The 22756-nt window shown below is 38.5% G+C and overlaps 1 non-coding gene across 1 annotated transcript; it reads right to left on the minus strand.

Moving 5' to 3' along the window:
- Positions 1-440: 440 nt before the first annotated feature.
- On the minus strand, positions 441-547 carry LOC145056047 (small nucleolar RNA R71). The gene has a single exon (XR_013685588.1). It is a non-coding gene; the product is annotated as a small nucleolar RNA R71 (small nucleolar RNA).
- Positions 548-22756: the final 22209 nt, after the last annotated feature.

The following is a 22756-nucleotide window of genomic DNA, read 5'->3' on the forward strand; positions in this document are numbered from 1 at the left end:
AAGAAGAACCCACATTCGAGCACGACTCCGATTTTGAAGACGATTTAGTCATCACTATGGCTAATATCGATGAAGTCCCCATGGGGGAATGGAAGAAGAGGATGCGCGATGACACCGGCCCGGGACTTGTGTAGCCCGCAATTCCTGCAACCGCCACTTTCGAACTAAAAGGCCATATTCTTGCTCAACTCAAGGAAATTCCTTTTTATGGGAAGGATCACGAAGACGCCTACAAGCAGTTGGACGAAGTGAATGATGTGGCCGACTACTTCAATGTACCGAATGTCCCTCGCGAGACCCAGCTTCTTCGCATGCTCCCAGTCACGTTCAAAGGAGCTGCAAAGGATTGGCTAAAGTCACTTCCTCCCGGATCAGTCACCACATGGGCCAAGATGAAAGAGGAGTTCATAGATCACTTTTGTCCACCCTCCAAAATAGCCAAGCTAAAGAAAGCAATTGCCAACTTCGAGCAACAGCCCGGAGAATCTCTATATGAAGCATGGGAAAGGTACAAGAGTTTGCTGAGAAATTGCCCACATCACGACCTTAATAGCCAACAAGAGGTCTCCATTTTCTACGATGGAGTCAATGTCACCACAAGGCAATTACTCGATTCTCAAGGTCCGCTCACGAAGAAGGTGCCCTCGGTAATCAAGGAGCTAATTGAAGAATTCTCTAAGCACTCTAGAGAATACCACAATCCAAGAAACGAAGTAAGTCGGGGAGTAGTGAACGTGGCAAATGATAGCATAGCGGCGGTGATAGCTAAGCTTGATAGTCTTGATAGAAGAATGACAAAAATGGATCAAACAATCCATGCTATGTGGGTGGGATGTGAAAACTGTCTAACAAAGGATTGTGATTTGGATGAGAATGGAAATAAGAAAGCTCAAGTCTTCTATTCAAGTGGTGATCGATACGACGAAAATTGGCAAAAACCTAAGAAGGAATGGCTCCCATACGAAGAGTATAAGAAGGCTAAGGAGGAAAAATACAAGAAGAAGGAGAGGGGACTATATCAAAGAGAAGAACCGGTAGAAAAGAAAGCCGATTTGGAAGAAATGTTCACTAGATTCATAGCCTCGTCCGAAAAGAGACACAATGATCACGATGCTGCAATACATGAGACCAGAAACATGCTAAGGAATCAGCAGGCATCCATTCTCACATTGAGAAACAGCTGGGACAGCTTGCACACCAAGTGAACGAAAGAAGACCGGGTCAACTTCCAAGTAATACCGAAACCAATCCAAGAATGGAGAATGTGAGTGCAAGGAAGAAATATTCAAAGATACACTGAGAATCTCCAAAAGGAAGACAGAAAGGGCAGAAGAGTCGGCTCCAGCAAAACCCAATCTGACTCGCCGAGTCCCTCTAGTGGACTCAACGAGTCCATGCGTGAATGATAAAACTGTCAGTCCTTTAAAGCCATATAATCCTCCTTTGCCATACCCAATTAAAGCCATGCCTACTTAAAAAGTTGAAGCATATAGAACCTTCATGAAGCATGTTAAATCCGTCCAAGTTAATATGCCATTTGTGGAAACGATGCTCCAGACACCAAAATACTTCAACTTGCTAAAAGGTCTTTTTGCTTCTAGGAAAGATTTGGTTGAAGTCGCGGAGATACTATTGGGTGAGCTACCCGAAAAGAAGGGCGATCCGGGGAATATTATAATTTCGTGCTAGTTTGGTAATGAAGTTGTCACGCAAGCATTGACCGACTCGGGTGCAAGCATCAATCTGATGCCTTTCACTTTCTTTAAGAGGTTGAATTTACCGGAGCCAAGACCGGTAAATATGAAGATCCATTTGGCAGACAAGACAATAATTCATCCACAAGGCGTTTGTGAGGATCTCCTTATTGAAGTAGACAAGTTTATATTTCCGGTAGACTTTGTGGTGGTTGACATGGAAGAAGACCCCAAAATTCCAATCATTTTGGGGAGATCATTTTTAAACACCGCATGTGCCTTAATTGATGTATGCGAGTCTACATTAACATTGAGGGTGGGTGATGAGTCCGTAATATTTAAAGCTTTACCAGAAGCCAAGAAAGAAGAGGAAAGAAAAGAAAACATCTCATTTATCCATTTGGATGATGAGATATTACAAAAAGAACTTGAACTTTTGCAAAAAAGAAGATCCAACCAAGTTTCTGCTACATTCTGGAGAGGATGGAGATGCTAATAAGGACTTGGAGGATTTAGAAAAGCTACTGGAAGAAGCCGACTCAGAAAACACCCAAGAAATGGTGGAATACAATCAGACTCGCCGAGTCACTTTACTGGACTCGACGAGTCCAGTCGAATTTGATAATAACTTGGACGGTTTGGATCTGCTGGTTGCTAGTCCTCTGTATAATCTGGATTTGGAAATTTTTCTTCATTCTTTAGGAAAACAAACAGAAAAAGAAGACATGAATACGGAAGTTCAACATGCCTATATAGCATGTCTTAATGCAATTACACTTAAAGATGGGGTGAGCACAGAGAAAGAAGAGGAGGCAAAAGAAAGGAGGATAGAAGCCGATCAACCATTCATTACCAAACCTAGAGCACGCACCTTCATAAAATACGAAGTAATTCAGTTTGAAGGAAAAGAAGTGCAGAAGAAGGTGAAAACGAATGGGGTGAAGAAGAAAAAGAGGAGAATGGAAGCCCAAGCAGCTGAGGATGATGCTATGAAAATGAAGAGAGAGGAAGCAAAACGGGCTTACAAATAGAAGATTCACGCTTACAAAACGAAGTACAAACCACAAAAGACTAGGCGTGCATTCCCGATGCTGGAAGATGACGAGACGTAGACGGGAAGGAGTCTAGCTAACGACTCATTAAAAAGAAGCGCTTGGCGGGAGGCAACCCGTTGTTTAGAGTTTGCTTTCTTATACCTTTTTGAGTTTTGTTTGAAAATTTTCGTTTTTTTTTGAATTTTAATCTTCCAAATCATCGGACATGTCTGCTTGAGAGTGCGTATGGACTAAGTGTGGGGTGAAATAAATTTTCTTTTCTTAATAAATGACAAGAATTTTAAAAAATTTTGAATTGTTTGCAAGAGACTCACCGAGTCTGCCCATGACTCGACGAGTACATATAGATTTCAGAAAAAAATGGTATCGCGACCAGACTCGCCGAGTCTGACCCAGACTCGCCGAGTCTGACCCCGACTCGACGAGTCGGTATTATTTACAGAAAAAAAATATATTGAAATTACTTTTACAACCGGTAACTAGGGTTTTAACCCTAATGAATCAGTTTCTTTTTCACACACACTCGCCGTGCGCCTCTCCCTCAATTTTCTCTCAAGCATTCAAGTGTTCATCTTCCATTATTCTTCAAATTTTTCAAGTTTCATCACAAAAGGTAACAAATTTCTTCCTCTTTTCTGTTAAAAGTATGCTTCTAAGACTATCTATGATGGAAATTGCATAGAAAAAAACCGATTTTGAAAAATATTAAATTTCTAGGGTTTCGATTTTTCATGAATTATGATGTTTTGCATGTTTATTCTTGCCTAAATACCTTATATACATGTGTCTAGACAAAACCCTTGAAGAAATTTCGAGATTTCCTGGTCCAATTTAGACCGACCCGCCGACTGACTCGTGCAGTTCTTGCGACTCGCCGAGTCGAGTCGGGAAACATGTGCATGACGTTTTTTTTAATTATACTCTATGTTTCTGGGTTTTGTATCTTTGTTTTGGAGAAAGAATGTTCAGCAGGGGGCAAAGTTCTGGGGGACACCAAGGTGGCTTTCCTTGGTTGAATTTCCCACAAATTGAGTCCGCTTCAACAATGCGGAAGTGGAAGAAGAAGTTAGCCGACATAAGGAAGAAGGAAATATATGTGCCCAATAGGATAGATTGGGATTGGTTGCAGGGAGTACGCTATGAAGAGGAGTTAGCTCCGTATCTTTTAAAGGAGTTTACCCACGAAGGAGAAACAATGATTTGTGATGGGTGGAGCCGGGTCTTTCGAATTCAAGAGCCGGTGTATTTGGAGCTATGCCTAGAGTTCTTCTCCACAGTATCATTCACGGGGGGAGTGGATTGTTATCACCCAACAAGTTTCAGTTTCTGTCTTGGGGGGTGAATTTCATCAATGTTCCGTGCTCGACCTTGCCTGTCGATTGGGAATTTATGACCAGCCCTTGGTCTCAACAGCTGTTTTTCGGGCCTTTATGGAGCAATCCCACATGGTGTTTCCCGATGGAGTTACGAGCACGGGGTGGTGGAACACGATTGGCAACAAAGTTTATATTCCGAAATCGGCACAAGAGGGGAACATCCGATCACCTACGCACCGCCTTATTCATCGTCTCATTTCATCCACTATTAACCAGAGGAAGGATGATGACAAGGTTTCTAACCTTGATGTCTTCTATTTAGGGAGCATTATCACACCCGACATTTTTTGCAATATTCCATGGTTTTTGGCTTCATATCTATCGGAGGGTGTGGCCAAGGATCGCAAAACTTCTCGAATCAATGGTGGTATGTTTGTCACCCGGCTAGCCAACTCGTTTGGGTTGATGACCCGTGGTGCATGGAACTTTATGACGATGATTCCTACGCCTCCATTCAATCCAATTCTTTTCCGACGGGCCATGATTATTGAAGACTATGGTGGTGGTCATTATGCTATCCCGCATGATGATCCGGTAGTTGGTCCCGAAGCACCGGGAAAGAGGGTCCAATCGAGGAGGGAGCGGGATGTGGAGGAAGAGCCGCTGGTGATTCCGGTTGATAATGAAGAGGTACCAATGGATTGGTACAATGTAGAGATGAGGCGGCTAAAAGATCAAATGGCGCGGGGCATTAATTTTAGCAATCAATCACATATCCGGCTTTTCGATCACTTCAACATACCATATATTGATGGCGGTAACTTTCCTTACATTCCATCGTGGGATGAGGTGATTAGTGCAAGAAGGAGTGGTGCGGGAGGAAGTGGAGCAGCACCAGATCATGATGAGGAGGAGGATTAATTTATTTGCGTTTCTATTAGACAATTTTCAATTTCTATTTTTATGTTTTGTTTTTTTATTTGGTTTGTTTCAATGTGTTAAGACTTTTTACTGTTTTGTTTATTGTGTGTTTGCCTTGATTATTTTTCAGAATTGAATTAGGAATGCTTGCATAGGAGAGTTAAAGTTATAGAGTCAAAAAGGGTTATAAGAGTGATAGAGAGTCAAGAAAGGGAAGCATTAGAGTCAAAGTATCGAGTCCGGTCCTTAGGGACATGAGCGAGTGAGTCCAGAAGTGAGGAGAAAGTTCTGAAGATTTATTGGAGGCTAGAACAAATGCAGAATTCCATTTTTTTCGTCCAGCGATCTACTCGTCGAGTGCACTAAACTGACTCGACGAGTCGCCTTGTATTCTCAAACATACGAAGATGTCCGCGCTTATACTCGACGAGTCACATATATGACTCGACGAGTCATTCATTTTTAACCGAAGGGGACTGCTGATTTGATGCTGATAAGAGTACCACTTGACCATTTATTCTTCCTATATTGATTCCTGAAGATCTTACACTATTTTTCCGCGTATTTGGAGCGACCCACACGATATTTTGACACCCAAGACATGGATGATATGTTCCCATGTCTAAATTCAATTGAAGTTGGAGCTAAAATGAAAGTGACCAACCTATCGACTGCTATCCCAGGGGAGTTTGTTCCAATTCCCTCTTTATTCTCTTTTTATGTTTTTATTATGCATAATATGCAATGAGGGCATTGCATAAAATAAGTGTGGGGTAGGGGGTTGGTTACATATTAGAAAATTTAGAATCTTAATTTAGACTAATTTTAAAAATTTGTTGCATACTAAAAAATATTACTTAGGATTTAATTTAGAAAATTTTGGTAAAAGCAAATTAGGATTCCATGTTAGAATTGTGTTGATAATTGCATGAAAACCCAAATGTTTAGTTGAGCCTATACACGTTCTAGTGCATTTGTGGCTTCCTTATTCCAGTGAAATCATGGGACAAAAACACGAACTTGCTCAGCCCGAGGGATGCAATATGTTTAGCAGCCTAAACCTGAAATGTATCGAGGAAGATTGTTATCGTTAGCCAATAAAGGTTGAGATTGAGCGCCCCTGCTTAAGCATGTAGGGATTTGAGTGAAAAAAGTGAGGTACATGTAAGTAAAAAAAATGAATTACAAGAAAAGTTGTAAGAATTTTGGAGCATCAAAGTTAAAAATGAAATTAGAAGATCAAAATTCCAAGAAGTTCAAAAAAGTTGAAGATACCAACAATCAAACAATAAAGGTGGTGAATTCAAAGAGATCAAAGATCAAATTTTCAAGGAAGTGAAGAATCCAAAAGAGCTCCATAGTGGTATCGAAAAGTGTAATTCTAGATTATGTATGCTTGGGTTGCTTAATTAAAAACACCTTGAGGGTAAGAGGTTTTCTGCGGATGGATTCGTAGGGTTGCATAAAATGAGCATAGTTCGGGGTGAGTGGGCGAGTGTTTATGAGGATTGTGAGTATTTGGAGTATAGGAGGTCCGTAGGAAAAATTTTAGACACAAATGCATGCGTTGCGGTCTTGGCATAATGGCTGGGTTAGATTGGAATTGTCATATGTGATTCTAATGTTTTAAAATTTAGTTTTGCTTGGGGGCAAGCAAAAGTCAAGTGTGAGTTATTTTGATATGTGCATATTTAGTTCATATTAAGTATAGATTTTTATTCATTTATTAGCTAAATTATGGGATTTTATGGACAAAAGGTACTTAAAAGTGTTTGAATTATATTTTCAGTCCAAAAATGAAGCTCGAAAGCAGAAGGAAGCAGGAGAAGCGGTTGAGAGATCAAGAATGGAACAAAGAAGAAAACCACCAAAAATAACACCTACTCAGCGAGTAGGGTCGACTACTTGCGAGTCCGATCGAATAATTGAGAAGATAATGACTTGGGATCCCAGAGACTAATCGCAATATGGGGACTGAGAGATGGACTCGATGAGTTGCCACCTGACTCGACGAGTCGATTCGTATATATAAAGATAACTCCTCAGAACGATAGAAGAAAAAAATTCTGGAATGATTCAGAAGAGTTTAGCTGCGATTGAGAAGGCATAAAAACCCTAGAAGACGACGAGAGAAGCTAGAATTCAATCCCGAAGAAGAATTGAGGCAAAATTTCATCATTCCACTTATTCTTTTGTTTTATCATTATGGTTAAACAATTTGACTCTGTTTGTTTGCTGTTATTTACTTCAACTATGAGCTAAAACCTTTAGACTTCTGTTTGGGGATACAAAGTTGACAATATGGTTTGATTGATTGGTAGGATTAATTCTAAGTTGGTGAATTTTTGTTATTTTAGCTTGCTAAAGAACCTTGTGTATGAATAATATTTAATTTTCTGTTAATAGGAAGATAATTGATTAGCATGAACATCTATTGATTATTAACCTCATATGCTATGTGATCACTATGCCATATGTCTAGGATTAATGAATATGAAACTAGAATTAATAAGAAAATTGAGTAAATTCATGTGCAAGCTTGTGTGATGACCATCAACAAGAAGTTAATTAAAAGATTAAATTAGTTAACTATTGCAAGTCTAAATTAACCCGAATAATTAATCTAGTAAATCTAATTAAATTAGACAACTGGCCACTGTTTAAGTTAGTTTATTTGCTAAGGATTAGTGTAGTGAATGCGAATCTAATCACTTGAGTCGGTAACCAACGAAAGAATTAATCCATTGCACCATTACCTTGAAATCAACCATAGAATCAACTAAGTTGAACTAAACAGAAGTTCCCTTCCATTTATTGAATCTAGTTAGTATTTTGTTTTCTAGTTTTTAAGTAAGTAATAGTTAGTAAGTTTCTAGTCTTGTAAAACTAGATAAAACCCCTAATTATTAATTAACTTAGATAAAATTAGTTTTTAATTTTAATTTGCCATTCCCTGTGATCGATACCCTGCTTATTTAACTATACCACAATTGATAGGTTCACTGCCTTTTGTGTGCTATTTGATAATTAAAAGTAGGTTTAAAACTAAGTGAGTTTGCACACATCAGGCGTCTAGGGTGCAAGTTGTCCTGTTGAATGTTGTGTTTTTGAAACGAGTGTGATATTTCTGCTGTTGCTTTTCTTTAACACAGGCGACGTCTGCCTCTCTGATTTTCGACTAGGTGTGAAAGAGCCGAATTTCATCTTCCATGTTGTGCTGGCGCTCGCACTTCCTCTTTTCCTTGGCCCAATATGTATTGTGACCTTGGGGAGTATATCCCCTTAACTGGGTGAGAATGCCGCTTGTGCCTGTTGGCCAGATGCCATGGCCAGTAAACCCAACTAGTGGGCCCTGCTGTGGTGGTTCAATGTACTTTTTCCACTCGATTAGCAACCGCCGAAGGCAGTGATCATAGATTACATTAACCCTGCTTCCATTATCAACGTATACATGCTTAACACATTTTTGACTAATGAACCCTATGATGTGTAATGGGTTGTTCAGATCCCAATGTCTTGGCCTGGGATCACTCGTTGAAGAGGCTATGTTAAGCATGTTTTGATTTTATACCGTCGCGCTGTCTTGTTGGCATTGACAATTGCTGCATGGGAGAGGCCCAGTGATGGTTAGTATCTCTGGTCTCTTATCTTGGTGCTTTCCCCCTGTCTTTTTGATATCTAGGACGGTGTTTGTCTTTATCAAATTTTGTTCTGAGCATTTTTGCAATGTCAACTATGTTTCCAACCAGCTGTTTCTCATCTATCTCCCTTCTCAACACCATGCATTCGGTGGTATCATGAGTTTTTCTCTTGCGGTATTCGTAGAACTTGGCCTTGTCCTTGATCTCCTTTGATGGAGTTGTGTTGATTGCATGGACATCTTCATGAACCTTCCTGTTGTCATCTTTTTTGAACGACCTGTACCTCCTTGACATATGTCTAGAGTGGCGATGGTGTTTCGGTTGGTTACCCTCTTGCCTCTCCTGTTGAGTTGAACTTGGTCGGGACACCGCCTCTTCCTGTTTGATGTACGTGTTCGCTATGGCTTTGAGATTGACCTCCTTTCGCTCTTCTCCTTCAATTTGTCTCAGGTATTTTTCCACTCGGAACTTAAGCTCGTCCTTAGATCTGGGAACCGTTCCTTGCATCTTCTTAGATAGGGGCCTCGAAAGCAGACCTTGAGCAAAGGGTCCCGTCACCAGGAAGTCTTCATGTCCTAGGATGTTCAAGGTAGCTAACGTGAATCGATCGTAGTAGTCACGAATCAACTATCCTTCTCTTTGCTTACATGCCATCACAAAATTGGCATCCCCTTCTCCTATCCTCAACTTCATGAAGCTGTTTAGGAAAAGGAACTTCAGTTGCTCAAAATTCGAAATACTACCTGGTCTCAGAGATTTGAACCATTTTCCTGCGTTTCCTGTTAGGGTGTAGGGAAAATTGGTGCAGGTGAACTGGCGATCCACCTTAAGAAATGTCATCGTCCACTACTAGTTATCGATGTGGTCATCTGGGTCAAAAGTCTCGTGATATTTCGGCATGCTAGGTATCATCGCAGTGTGTGGGATCTCGTATTGTAGTAGATCATGGTTGAAATTAAAGCTTGCACTTCGCATGGGGTTGTCCATGTACGAGTACGACATACCACCTTAGGCCATATGCTACTATGCCTGGTAGGGGTTCGCGTACATCTGGTTGTACATGGCTACCGACGAGATGTACGATTGATATTGTTGCAAGTTTGGTTGTGACCCAAATTGCTGAAATGCATATTGCCTAGTTGGGTGAACTATGTATGGGTTTGCTCCCGTGCACTCACTACTAGAAAAAAGGCCTTTTACGACGCTCATTGCGCGTCGTAAAACGCTCAGACGACGCGCAAATGCGCGTCAAGGAAGGCCCTGTCATAAAGAGAGACGACGCGCATTTACGACGCGCATTTATGACGCGCATTTACGGAGCGCGGTTATGACACGCAATGCGTATCAAGGAAGGCCCTGTCATAAAGGAAGACGACACGCATTTGCGTGTCGTAACTTTACGACGCACGTGTTTATAACACGCAATGCGTATCAAGGAAGCCTCCGTCAAGAAAGGCCATGTCATAAATGAAGAGGACACACATTTTTACGTATCGTAATTTTAATTTTTTTTTAAAAAAAAATATATTTATATATTTATTAATTTATAAATTAAATTTGCATTTAATCTCTCATAATAGAAATAAAATACCATATACAAAAAATACAATCCATTGCATATTATTAAATAAAATACCATATACAAAAAATACAATCCATTGCATTTAATCTGTATGTATAACAAAGACACATGTGTTAAACTTGTTACCATTAACATCTAATCGTATGGACTCGAGTGTTAAACTTGTTACCATTAACATGTGATTCATAAGTCCTTTCAACAAGATTGTTACCCGCATAAATGAAAACAAACAGGAACATTAACAGCCCATCTATGACTCTTTTTGTCCCAGAATCTGAATTAAACCACAAGTGATAGCGTTAGGCATTAGGCATTAGCATCTGGTTTAGCATACAAATGTCTTACCAACAAAGAAAGACAAAGCAGTATAGCATTAGGCATTAGGCATTAGCATCAGTGTTGGTCAAACACTCTGCATCAGTCGAAACTAAGGCAATTAAGAAAATCCATAGTAGCATTAGAGTTTCCCCGCACCAGTCAAAAGTATCCCCTATAAAGGATCATGTAGAAACTCTATTCTCACGTTCAAGAGGTGAAAAAACTCTTCAAGTTCAGATAAGCATCACAAAAATCTGCTTAACTATTTAATTCCCAGCCAATGGTTAAATACCCCATTAAGAGACCAAAATAATCGGAACCACTGGTACAGTTAAGGATTGCCCTCACAATAAAAGAAACACAAAAACAGGTGGTGCTATGCCCACAGTTACTAAGGAGAAATAAAAATAAATTAATAATATTCTAAAGCACAATCGACATTATGCAAATTATAAGTGAAGGCAACAATGTCACATTCAAAAGTATGCTTTCCCATTTATGCTAACACCTTAAATAAACAAACACAGAGGCCTAAGATCATGAAGTTTCAAGGAAGATGCATACCACATGGTAATATGTTTTTCAGCCAAAACCACGTTCTTTGTAAACTATGATCATGAGCCAGTCATTTACTAGTTCTCTATCTTGGATGTCCATATCCTGACAAAGTAAAATAAGATCTCAGTTAAAATGATGAATACAATAATTATGCAACCAAAACCATAGATAAAATTCAGTTTGACAATTGTAAGAATCACCTGTTTTGTTTTGAGAACAAGGGCTTTCCAAAGATGGCTACTAAAGCGGGGGATAAAAGATAAAAGAACCTGACTGCATATAATCAAAAACCAACAATTCAAGAATTATTTGATATGCGTACAATAGTTAATTAATATGTGTTAGCAATAATTTAATCGGTCAGAGCAAGATATAAATATGCTTTCTGGATGTTGACTCTTTGGTCTCCCATTAGCTCAAGAACTTCTTCTCACAGAATCTATATCACTTGAAATGAAACTAGCATAAGGTTTCAACGTCACAATTATTGGTTAGCAATGAAAAAAACTTAACCACAAGAAATGTCTCATACCAATTGCGTTCATAGAAAAATTGAAAAAAACTATGGATTAGTGGATGTAGTCATATTTTTCTCTAATTATTTAAGTGCTTGTACCAGATCTATTCCTTGAAAGCTAAAGAAACATTTTTTTATCAAACAGATGAAACATTGACTCGAAATCTAAACTCCATTGCAACTAATTTTAAAAAGAAAATAAATTAAAGAAAACTTCACAAGTTGAATAGACTCGAATCAAATTTCCAAATCCCAAATTCGGACATAACTTCAACATCAAAAACAGGGATGAGGTGATTAACTGCTCCAGCTCGTTAATCACCTCTTCCTGTGGTCTATGAATCAAATCAATCATCCTCCTTATCTACACACATCATCATTCAAACAAAACAAACATTTCAACTAATCAATATAAATAACATTTTAATAAAAACTAAAATAATAATAAATAAGTGATATATATACATACCTGTAGAGTTCCACCGCCACCTGTGCTTTCACCATCATCCGACACACTGACAATTGTCCATGGATCATGCGAGTTCCAGTGGAAATCAACCACCTTATCCCTTCAATCATAGCACAATATAATCTTGTTTCAATTTTTATCTATTTTTTATTTCTGTAAAAAGGAAAACCATTAATTAAAATTAAATATATATACCTATGTCCAGAGTGTCTGAACAATAAGCCAGGTGCAAACTTTGAGGCTGGACCAGAACGTTCACCAACCTGTAGACAAACAAACAAACCTTTTATTAAAAAAAAAACAATTTGTTGCAAGAAAAGAATAGGGGAAAATGGAATAAAAGTAAAAGTGGTTTTTGGTTGAGTTGACACACCTTATTGTGATCCCAGATGTTCAAGACACCATCTTCTGCTGAGCTTCCAAAGATGGATGATTTGTCAGGAGACCACTGAAACATACAAAGTAATTGGAATTTAGAAATAGTGAACAAGGGTAAAATCGTCTTTTTTTTAAATATATTTATTTAATACCTGTACACAAAGTAACTTCAACATCAAAAATAGTTCGAAGAAGGAAAAGAATTAAACGCAAGAAGCAATCATGGCAACATGGAAGACAGAGAGTGATATATGTGATTTCTTAATAAACATAAACAGAGAGATGGAGAAGAGTGAATTACGTACCCTTGTTCCCTAAAACTGGAATTGATATGGGGTTTTCAAATTGAATGACGCCTTCAAGATGAAAATTTTCTTGGTTGACTATAGGATGGGATGATCTTCATAATCTGTGAATTAAGTCGTGGGTTTCGTTTTGTGGAATCGAAAATTACAGTTTCGTGATAAAGATTGACCATAATGAAAAAGTGGATTGGAAGCGGTGGTTTCATCCAAAGTAGCGTCGGTCACCACCTACGCCTCTTGAAACCATTTTGATAACTTCGCTCAGATAAAAACCCTAGCGTGTGGAAACCTGTTAAATATTAGGACTCAAGTCAAATCTAGATCAATAAGGAAGATGTAAGTAAGGAAAAATCGCTATTTGCTCCCAAATTAAACACAAAATAGGTTCATTAGCAGTGATTGGAAAGAGATGAGCTACTCCATGCCGAAGCACAACCGATCCATTCTCTTCAGAAAAAAAAAGCAATCGAGAATTCAACACATACAGGACCAAGAACAGTACCTATTGAATTTATGAGGCGACCTACTCCTTGCTGAAGCACAACCGATCCATTCTCTTCAGAAAAAAGGATATACATAGCAAGGCCAAGTACACCTTAATGAACGATTTGATTTTTAAGAGACAAACCGATTAGAGTGGAATCAGAGATTGGGGAGTGGAAGAAGAGAGGATCAGAGAAGTTTGAAGTGTGAATTGAGTTTGTAGGGTTCAATTTCAAGTCAATTAGTAAAGAGTCCAAAACGATTACACCTCCCTGTACCTCACCCAATAATTAAAACCATAGAAATTGTTGAATTATGTATGAATAAGTGACGAAGATGCGAACTTGTGGGAAGTGAAGCGGTGGAGGTTTGAGAATCGAGAGAGAAGAAAGAAAGAAAGGGGGTTTTCAGCGGGAATGAGTTAGGGTTTTCAGCCGGTGGAAACAAAGCGGGCTTTTTAAATTTTGGATTTCATTTCCCCCTTGGATGAAACGCGTGTTTCATTAATATTTATAAAGCGACATAGCTAGACGACGCACGTTTTATTTAAGGTGCCCTCCGTGTTTTTTTATTAGACACTAATTTTTGGCATGCAAAAATACGTGTCCACTATGCTTCATATTTTGGAAATCTGACATCAATTTTTAGGGCACTCACAAATGCGTGTCCTCTATTAGCGCGTTTCATTGATTGCGCGTCGTAAAAGGCTGTTTTTCTAGTAGTGACTGTTGTGCAGTTGAATGGTTGAGCAGTCGCCATGAAAGGGATGAATTCTGGTGCTGCTGAGAAATGGATGGCAGGTACATAGGAGCTGGATCCCTGGTTGATTGACGTCTGTATGCCTGTGACTTGTGGCTGAGACACTTCTGGGATTGGACCTTGAGCTTGTTGTACGAACGGGTTGAACACCGATGGTTGCTGTATGAACAGTGGCACGTGGGTCATGCCTGCCATGGTGGCTTGTGGGTAGATCACCGATGAATATTGTGATTACGGTTGAATATTATGAAGGATCCAAGTTCTAGTGCCCGAACTATGTGGAAACGATTGTTACTGAGAAACAAGTATCTATGTTTGTAGTGTTGCGACAATTTGTGGGGTTGTGGTTACGATTACTGCTTGCTGAGATGGGTTAAATGTTGGACGCCATAGACTGGCTATGTCGGTTTCCTCTATTTACTCTGTAGAGCTAGATAGTGTCTGTGAGACCGGCATGCGATTTGAAGCATGTTCTTCCTGGATGGAAACTTGCCCTCCGTCTAACAGTTGCATTGGACGCACCGGGCTTTTCTCCGTTGCCCCCGACTTCGCCAGAATTTTGCCTGCCATCTTTGCTCTTTGGTTTTTCTTCGTGGATGTATCGTTTTGGAGATATGTCCAAATGGCGCAAAATGTTGTGATATGTCCGAGATGGTAGGATCGAGATCAGGGGGTGTTGAGCTGGTTCCTTATCCTGATATCACAGTACAAAGAAAAGAGATGATCATTAGACAACGTCTGGGAGTGGTTCCCAGGACGAAGCTCCGACGATCAATTTAGAATTGATTCAGAGAGAAGATAGAGAATGTTTGAGAGAAAAAGAGTCCAGTCCCATTCTTTGTGGGGAAAAAGGGTTCTTTTATACCTGATCGAGAGGCACATACCTCCTAACTGATTTTGTTGAGCCTTCCCTCGTGAGACGAGACATGGCGGATCCGTATTAAAGGATCCTCTATCACGTCTTTCTATCTCGTTCCCTCATTAGCTAGAGGGGAATCTTCGATATAATGATGATTGTGGCTGTCGTCAGATAGGCAAGCGGAGCTCTTTGATTGGCTCCATGTTTTTCGGGGTATTTCTCCTGTGGAGAAGAGGGTAAGGCACTGTTCTACCCCTTAACCGCCATACCAGTGAGTCCATACAGCCGGAGGCTCTGCCTTGGCCTCAGATTGTGTATGACCAGACTCTAACTAGGCCAAGCTTGGCGCTAGTTTGACTTTTCTTCTTTAATGTTTTTCCTAAGGGATACGTTAACAGTAAGCACTTTAGTGAGGGATCACTCTCACTCTCACTCTTGGTATCATTAAGTAATTGATTGAGGGATCACTCTCACTCTAAAGTATTAAATAAGTAATATCTCCCCTCTAGACATCAGTAAATAATTGACTAATGGATTAATAATCATGACTATCGTAAATGATAGGTGATTGTTTATAAAATAAAATCATTATTGTTTTGGTCTAAAAATGAATGAGCTAAGATCGACTAACGTGTATGATAGGCCGTGATGTTTAGAATAATGCAAGTATAAAATGTAAATAAAAGTGACACAAGTTGTTTAAAATGATGATTACAGAGAAAATACAAAATGATTATAGAGACAATTGGGAGGTGATAATGATCACCTGCCTTGATGATGATTTTTTTGATCAAAATGATGATTATAGAGAAAATACAAAGGATGTGAGTACAAATGTTGTTTTCCTACTAAATTTCGTGTGTAGTGTGATTAATACAAGTGATTTATATAGTCTAAAGCTAAGCAACAAGAACTCCGAAAATTCCGAGTTCCTCTGAGATCAACTCATAGACGTTGTTGGACTTGGTCTTCCATGTGTTTTGCATGGTTATGATAACTATTCATTGGGAACAGGTCTTTGACTGGTTATTTCTGTACATGTAAGAAAGATAATAGAATATATAACCATTATATATATTTGGGAAATAATAGTCAGGATCTTGATGGGTGCTTGGGATCCTGAAGTTTGAGGATCCTGAGGTTTGAGGATCATTATTGTAGTCCAGAGATCCTAGCCCTAACAATTGCCCCAAACTATTCCTGCGAAATATTTTGTAGTTAGTTTACCAAAATTCAAAGGGATAATTTAAAAATAAAAAATAAATAAATATGATAAGGGATTTTAAAATTTAAACCCTAACGAATAGGATTTATTCGTTTAAGAACCATCATAACCGGTCGAATCGATCTTTCTGTTTCTTCTGCCATTAGTATAAATAGAGGAAATCATGTAGTTGTAATTAATCGAGTATATGAAACTAGATCAGAGTATTTGATGAAATATGAACACGAGATGTAAATATGACATGGATGGCTCGATTACGCTTTGACAAGATAATAGAGAGTACAAGTCAAAGACACCAATAACTCCTCTAACTCTAGTACCCATCCCATATTTATTCGGATAACAAAAGCGTACAAAAAAATATAAGGGACTAATCATTAGAGTTTCGAAACTAACATTGTCCTTATAATAAACAAACAAACAAATTTTTAACACTAAGAATGACCTAGAAAGACTTCGACACCTCACAAAAACTTTCGACCTCAACATTCTCCCCCTTTGTGAGAAGTGTCGAATCTAAGTCATTAGCATCTGAGCCACTTCACGTATCACCCTTCGAATTTCAACATACCAGTTAACCACTTTGCGAATCTCAGGTTTATCACCTTCATTGTTCTTTTCACAACTATTCATTCGAACAATATGGTTTGTATAATGAGATGTGGTATATCTCTCAACATCACAAACTTGAAACAAAAACTTCGTAATCTTCCCCTTCTTGTTCTTTCCAACAAACACAATCCCAAGAGGCTTCAAACAAATCTCCCCATCTCCATATCTCTTCAAAATAGCTTGGCTTTTCAACATAGATTGGGGCATTGTTATCTGTTTGCCAATAGCCAATGCTAATTCAACATTAGTTAAAGCAAGATACTCATAGAAATTGTTTGTGAACATCTTGATGTGAGCAAATCCGATCAAAAAATCTTATTTGCTTGTTAACTGAAGCTTTGAGACATCGGTTCCCCTTAAAATTTTTGCAACACAAATCAAATCATGAAGGTTCGTTAAAGGGAAGTCAGTAATTGAAAAGTCGAAAGCGGCGTTGTTTGCTCTGACAACATGAAAGAAATAATTATGCAACACAACCTCGAACAAAATGTCTTTGGAAATGTTGAGAACTCGAACTATCTTGACCAATGAACAGATCTCCTCTTCCCTTTTTCCAAGAACTGCATGGAATCTAATCGTCATTCTTTTGAATTCTTCTTTGTCTTCGAATTTATCAGCAATCTGATATTGTTCAGCCATGAACATTATCTAGTTGATTGGGAAATATAACTGATTAAAATCAGTATTCTCTATAGCATAACTCTTCTTGGGAATTTTATCAAAATCATGCATTTCCCTAGTTACAACTAAGGCTTCAATATTTTTCATAGCAATAGTGTTTTGAAGGATCACCCTTACGAAGACCAGAATGGTCATTAGCTCGTTGTCGAAGAATGCTTTGTATATGTCTTTTCTTTTCAATTTCTTTTTCAACAATAACCTTCTTTTCTTCTGCAGTTGGTTCTGAAGAGATACCCTATCCCTTATTTTTCATCTCTTCTATCGATGGAGGTGGCTTCGACGAACTCGAACCTCCAACATCAGAACTAATCACAACACCTTTTGTCAATGGTCTTGTTGTTGTTGTTGTTAAAGTAATTGTAGATGAATTCTTTGGCAACAAAGTGTAAATTTGAGTAGACATGACTTTCCCAACTACTTTCGCATCATCATCACCTTTCGAAGAACCACTTCCTCCTATACTGGCCTTCAAATCCATGCTCATGCCAACACTTACTCCCCCCTTGTACCCATGTGTAAACAGGTGGGGGCATCTGTTGGCATCAAAGTAATTAGCTTCACAGGAGGAACTAATTTAGTGTGAATGATAGACTCCAACAATTGAAACTTTGGAGTTAAAAACCTAGAAGTAAGTAACGATGAATGATAGACTTCAACACATCTTCAATTTTGCTAAAACTTTGAACATCAAGTTCAACCTTCTTATCAATCTTAGGAAGTAACAAATGATACCACTTAACCACATTCGTAACAACATCATCGATTATATCCACTTTGGCATGGAGAGAAGAATAATCGTGAGTAAGAGCAGCAACTTCCTTTGCCATACCAACCCTGAGTTGCTTAATCTTTAGATTGTCATATTGACGAACCTTCTTGACATCTTGAACAAATAAAATATGCCTTTCTTTTTCCACAGCTTTCAATTCCTTAAGCTCATGATTGAAAGATGATGTCTGAGCCTTTACACGTTTCTCATTATTCCTATCCAGTAGATCCCACTTCAATCCCAGACACATAATTTCGACCCCCTACATCAGCTTGAAGCTGCAACAAAGAGTTAAGGTTCCTGTTGAGAATCTTGAATTGTTTCCCAGACATTAACATGTGATAAGGAATGTTCTCCTCTTCTGGATTGAATTCAATATCAACAAAAGATCTCATAAACTCACAATCTTCAGTGGTTTCATCTTCTTGAACAGTTTTGGGGCCTTTGGTGGATTATGATGGAAATAACGAAGTGATGGGTTGATTAATGATGTTTTCAAAGGTGGATGATTGGGTGGATTGAGGTAAGGTGGTAGAAATAGAAGGATGTAATGGTGGTAGAGAAACAGTTGTGTCAATGGTATATGTTTTGAAGGAAAATGAAATGATAATAATAGAAGTACGTTGGGCTTCGTTTGTGACAACCGTCAATTTTCGGTTAAGTTAAAGTCAACTAAAGTCAACAAGTCAAACCGGTCAACTCAATTTACCGTGAGTATTAGAGTTTACGTTATGTAATTTCTAAACAACTCTCTATTCTAATGAGAAATCATAAATTGAAAAGTGCGTACATCTAGATCTCCTTAACCTAAAACTGTGGTACGTGGCGAGCCAAACCGATAAAACAATGCTGCATACTCATCGGGAGTATGCAAGATCCTTAAACAAGGCTTAACGGGGCTTACGGACCCTGCATTGCGAAGCCGAACACTCAAAAAGGTCACCAATGAAACCTCTCTCAATCGTGTTCACTCCATCTCTTCTTATCAGAAATCTCTCCCAAATCTCTCTAAGTATGTGAAATCTCTCCCAAATCTCTTTTTGTATGAGAAATCTCTCCAAGAATGTCAAATCTCTCCCAAATCTCTCTAAGTATGTGAAATCTCTCCCAAATCTCTCTTTGTATGAGAAATCTCTCCAAGAATGTCAAATCTCTCCCAAATCTCTCTAAGTATGTGAAATCTCTCCCAAATCTCTCTCTGAATGAGAAATCTCTCCAAGAATGTCAAATCTCTCCCAAATCTCTCTAAGTATGTAAAATCTCTCCCAAATCTCTCCTTGTATGAGAAATCTCTCCAAAAATGTCAAATCTCTCACAAATCTCTCTAAGTATGTGAAATCTCTCCCAAATCTCTCTCTGAATGAGAAATCTCTCCAAGAATGTCAAATCTCTCCCAAATCTCTCTAAGAATGTGAAATCTCTCCCAAATATCTCTTTGTATGTGAAATCTCCCCAAGTATGTCAAATCTCTCCCAAATCTCTCTGAGTATGTGGAATCTCTCTCAAATCTATCTCGAAATCTCTCCCAACTCTCTATAATTACTCGGAGCATCCCGACCCTCGAATTTGGCGAGAACAGCCCAAAAACGGAAGTCTACACGAAAAACGGGCATGAGGAACCGAAACCCCTCTTAGGACCCGAAAGTCCTCTTAGGAACCGAAAGTCCCCTTAGGAACCGAACCCTCCTGATGAAGAAGGCTGCTGAACCGAACCGAACCTCACTCTAAGAACCGAACCCTTCTGAGTCGAAGGCTGCTCAACCGAACCCGAACGTTCGGCACCTTTCGGTTCTGACCATTTCCTCTTCTGATGACTAACCGAACCCTCCCTTCTGATGGCTTGCCGAACCTTCCCTTCTGAGGACCGAGGACCGAGCCCTCGCTTCTGACTTCGGTCCGAGCTCCTCGCCCCTTCGTTTCCCTCTGTTCGTTTCCGGCTACAATCCTCAGCATGGACCGAGCCTCGGCCTAGGGACCGAACCTCGGCCTAGGACCGAGAGGTCTCGCTGGGAACTCATTTTCTCCCGGTTTTCGCGTAGTTTTGCGTTTAAGGCCCGTTTTTAATTATTTTAACGCGGGATTTTCACCCAAAATCATATTTTAACATAATAAACCCTAAATATTCACAATTTAATCATATTTTCATAAAAATCTTTATTTAAATAATAAAAGCAAGTGGGTAAAGTACAAAGAGGTGGAGTGTTGACTTTGCTTTACCTTATGACACAAGCAACCACTCCCACACCCACTCTATGACCAGCCACACCTCCCCACCTTACCTAGGTCACATCAATGTCCTTTCCACTCAATCATCACTCTTTCCCACGTTTTTGAGAGCTGAATATTCATCCTCTCTTCTCACTTCTCTCATTTGCTCTCATTTCACAAGAAGATCAAACTCTTTTCTCTCTCACTTTCTCTCTCTAGAAATTCGAGATTTCCAGGGCTGATATTGAGTTTTTCCTCCACATTTGGTAAGCATAATCCATTCTCTTTATGATTATCTCTATTATTTCCACTCAAATCATGAACATCTTACACAAACTCCATTATATTTGTGTTAGAGCTTCGAATCTTCAAGGGATTCTTCAAGTGTTCTTGGGTTGAACACTTCTCTTCTTCAACACTTATCTACTGAAATCACTCAAGGTGAGTTCATACCCCTACATTTTCATGTTTTCTCAAGTTTTTAGGGGGGGAATACAAGTTAAAACACCAAGAACATAACTAAACTTTTCTAACAGCCTTCATCAGAAAAGTTCAACTTCATTCACGGACTGTTTTGGACAACTTAAACATTTTAGTTTTCAAAACTGTTTTAGGTGCATGTAGTTCCACTTCTTAGCTTTAAAATGACTACTTGCACATCTCCATACGATTTTTCTACAATTTATGGTGATTTTTACAAAACTGTCTATCATTTCAAACATCAATCCGGACCAGTCTGTGATTATGGACTTTTTCACACAAGTAAGAGGTCATTAAAAATTATAATAAAAATTATGAACAAACTAGACTCATTTTTTAAACTCTCAGAAGTTACAGAACTTGATTTGGACCTTTTATGATTTTTCTACAAATTTACCAATAACAGTTACAGAAAATGTTATTAACAGAAAAACACTATAAATTTCATTTCACCTTGTAACATGTTGAGCAAGGTATACATCATTATGTGATTATGTGTTGTTGCAATATATGACAATTTTGTATTCTTATATAGACACACATCAGAAAACAAATGGATTTATACCTCCACAAGTATGGTAAATATATAAATGATATTACAAGGCTATATCCATTAAAATATAAACATTGGTAAATTATGACAAGTAAGGCTTATGCTCACTACCCACACAAATAATTAATAAACTATAATAGGTATAGTTTAGGGTTATTTTACATAACAAACACATGATTAAAGGTTTTACACATACAAAAGAGTTATTACCACTATGGATAATTATGATAAACTATAATAAGTATAGTTAAGCCATTATACCCCCACAAACGAACACGCCAGTTATAATCGGTATAGTTATGGCATATATATATTACAAACAAAGTGATAAACTATAATAGGTATAGTTTATGTTTCATCTACCCTATGAACTTAATTACAAGAAAGGAATTCACCATCACCACCACTTTTGGTAAACTATAATATGCATAGTTCATGTTCACTAGTCACTATCACTATTTGATGAACTATGATATGTATAGGTTATATTCACCATCACCACCACTTTTGGTAAACTATAATATGCATAGTTCATGTTCACTAGTCACTATCACTATTCGATGAACTATGATATGTATAGTTTATGTTCACAGTCACTACTACTATTTCATACACTACACTAGGGTTTGGTTCCGGTTTTTGGATTTAAGTCCACATTAAATTTTCGCATTGTTAGACTTCAACTATAATCGTTGAGCGTATATGCTTGAGTCATACAAGAATTTATTCTGGATTGGCTTAGAATTGGTGGTGCCCGCCTCATCTCCTGTTCCTCGTTGGGTTGTGGACCTAGGGCAGACCCACTATATTCAACGTTTTATCTAACTTAAATCTTCTATAACTTATATACGCTGGATGATTATGGGGGAAATCTACGGGTCAATCTAGGGTTCATTAATACATCATATAAGAATATGCTGTTTACACTTAACTAAGAAAATATTGGATTTTCTGGAAATCAACTCTATCGATTTTATAAGGAAAACGGTTTCTACTCCAAACAAAACTCTTATGAACTCACCAACTTAATTGTTGACACTCTTTCAAAACTACTTGTATTCTCAGGAAATCAGTGAAACAGGAAAACTTCAGCGCTTTGAGGATGGGACGTTAAACCGTCAACAATTTATTTTTGTCATCATAATGTAATTGATTTTGAAACATGTAAACATATACTTTGGTGTAACTTTTTCAATTATATTTATGATGGTTGTATTTACTTTGAGCACTATTATACACGTTGTTGTGATACTGTACATGAAGTCCTCCACCCCCTGACGTTTCCGCCATCCTTGGTTTGGGGGTGTGACATCGTTGGTCGACACTCCATCACCCATGTTGACATTTACGTCCATATGAGATATGTTCGCAGT

Source organism: Lactuca serriola, chromosome 5 (genome assembly GCF_051521515.1).
Source record: "Lactuca serriola cultivar US96UC23 chromosome 5, Lser_US96UC23_V15, whole genome shotgun sequence".
Lineage (NCBI taxonomy): Eukaryota > Viridiplantae > Streptophyta > Magnoliopsida > Asterales > Asteraceae > Lactuca > Lactuca serriola.